Here is a 2,991-nt window from a genome sequence, read left to right as displayed (position 1 = left end):
AATAGATTAATAAAAGTACTTCTAAGCTCTGAATATTTGACGAGGAAACTAAATATAGATATTAAATATGGACTTAATTTCTGGATGTAATATCACGATCCATCTGTTTCCCAGAATACTTCCTTTCTCAATTATGATCCATAATTTATGGAAACCGATGAAGTGAATATGATTTTTGATATATAACTATTTTGCTGCTTGAGAATATGAACAATCCAAAAAAGGTAAAAATTTTAAACGTCCTATTACCTGAATTTTTTTGCATATAACCTATGTAAATATAGGTTAAAAAGGTAATAAACAAAAAGATTATAAAAGAAATTTGCTTTAAATCATGCTCACATAAATCAGCTAATGGGACACTCAAAAAGAACACTTTTGTTAATGAGAAGAACTATAGTGAATAGAACGTTTCAATATGGCAATTCGCAAAGAGCAGCTGTGAAATGTCCAGAAGGTCTTGGATGTAGGTTGGCGTTTTTTTTTTTTTTTTTTTTTTTTTTTTTTTTTTTTTTTTTTTTTTTAAAAACCCTATCACGTAGTTCAAATAACACAGCTGAAGGACATTTTTTATTTCACCAATAGTTAATGGGAAAAACCTTTTAGAGAGAAAACTGTGATAAATGTTTCGTTTTGCCTTTTATTTGTGTATATATATATATATATATATATATATATATATATATATATATATATATATATATATATATATATATATATATATATATATATATATATATATATATATATATATATATTTTTGGGTGAGATGGCCATGTTGTCCTGATGGAAGTTCCTATAGGGTAGCTTCCTAGGGTATATCACAACTACGGCGATATTCCTAGAGAATTTACCTTAAGGTACCCAGAATTCTAACTCCTGGAGCGAATATCCCTAATGAAAGGGATATAGCGACATATCAGAGGACGTATTCTTGACACGCCACATGGCAATCTGCACCCCAAACAGAGATAACACATTGAGGGGTCAATTGGCAAGAAACGAAAACGGGAAAGAAAAAGGAGGAGCCGCTCCCAAGGCTCCCTCTTCTCCAGTTTCGTAAGCGTGCCTGGCGCCAATCCTGGCGCCATCTGTATATCTTTTTGCGTAGCTTAACAACTCGGTGTTTTTTCCTGTGTTTCTCGCAAATCTTGGATTTATTCAGCTTTTCATGGCTTCTCCAACTTCGTCGGCCTCTGATAAGTTGAGTACCATTTCTTTTATGTATAAATGTAGGCTCTTGGTAAATTTTTATGTGATTAATAGTATTAATCTTTGTTACAAGAGCCGTTGCCTACCACAGGCGTCATGGACGCTGTCGCTCGCTAGGTATGAGTTTTAGTTAGCCAGAGCGACATTCCCGGTTTTTTTGCTTTAATAAATTTTAGCTATTTAGCGTTACATAGGATTTCCTTTCGTGCTTTAGTATTATTTTGGCGAAGTATTCACCAACTCTGGCCTACGCTAGGCCATGTAGCCTAGTCGTTTGGTCCTAGTACTTCCTGCATGATTTTGGAATTCCGAGTGTATTAAAATTTTATTGAAGCTTTAGATTGTTTTTTATACATTTAAGATTATGTTGAATATTTCCAAGATAGTATACGAGTAAGTTTCGGTGATTTAGGTAATCGATTCTCTTGGTGCCTAGGCTAAGTTGCTTATGGAGCCTTAGTATACTTTCTCATACTCCCCGGTTGCTTTCTTTTCTTCGGAGAAGGTATGCAATCCCTTTCCCTCTGTTTAAGCCTTGGGCTTATCCCTAAGTGGTTTATCTGAATTAACTTTCGATAAAACTATACTGGGGTGTTACTGTACCTTCCTAGTCCAGTAAGTCTGGTTTCAGAGAGGGACAGAACAACAGAGTTTTTAGTCTGAGTCTGTGTTTGTCTGGCTTGGGGTAGAGTCTCCCTCGCTGGCCTGACACAGACATAGGAGGCTTAGCCTCCTTAGGTCACTACCGAAGGTTTCTGTACGAGATGATTCCTTCTTTTGTGATCTAGCAGACTAGTCCTTGTTGCTATTCTTGGTGGGAGGATAAGATCCTTTCCCTGGGAGTAGCAACACCTTCCTTGCTTTGGTTCTTTGGGAGCTGGCAAGTATTGCTGGTCTCCCTCCTTGGATCTCCCTTAGGCTAGGATGAGTTTTCTTGGCTGCGGGTGATCCTTCACTAAAGCAAGGTAGGTAGGACCCTCTTTTGTCCCTTCCCCCTCTATCTCCGTAATGGCCTAGCCATTACAGTACTGTACGTCATTCTACATCTGGACCTAGGATAGGTTAGGATGTGGAATTGACTCAGTCCCTTGCCGGCCGGCAGAGTCTGCCGGTTGGCAAGGGTCTTCTGCTTGAGTGCTGCCCGGACCTCCCTTGGTCCCTCATCCATGCCTGCCTGTAGAGCCAGACGGCATTGGTCAGGAAGCCTGAATTAGATTCTCCCCTTCCTTTTATGCACTCTTTCGGATTGCCGGGCTTGGAGGTAGTTTACGCTCTTATCCCGGCATCCATTCTGTTTTCTTCTAGTGCTGTACCCGACCCGACTGCCGGCCTATGAGGCCGGCAGCCGGGCAGTCGTAGTCCTCTGGTTCTTTTGCTGCTGGCTGGCATCGGTTGTTTACCTTTTCCGGCCGGCTAATGTCAGCCCTTGTCTGCCAGTCGCTAGGAGCAGTGGCCGGCAGCCGGGTGCTACCTTGTGTAGCCGACATTGGCTGTTGCCGGCCGGCAGTTACTACCGGCCGGCACATGCATTTGAACCAGCGTTCTGCCGCCTTATAGCTGTTAAGTAGTATACTTTAAAGCTAGTTATGGTGTGTGCCGCACATAACCTTCTATACTGTACCAGTATTCTTCAGTATAACATATACTGTAGGAAGAAAACTATAGTATAAGTTTTGGTTCAGCACTGTGTGTTCTAACACTTTTGTGTTGTCTTGCACAGCCCTTTGGTGTTGCCTTACAGATAAGAAAGTGAGTTCTTTCTTGTCTATTATCCGGGAT

This window comes from Palaemon carinicauda, chromosome 2 (assembly GCF_036898095.1).
Source record: "Palaemon carinicauda isolate YSFRI2023 chromosome 2, ASM3689809v2, whole genome shotgun sequence".
Lineage (NCBI taxonomy): Eukaryota > Metazoa > Arthropoda > Malacostraca > Decapoda > Palaemonidae > Palaemon > Palaemon carinicauda.
This window is presented reverse-complemented; position numbering follows the sequence as displayed.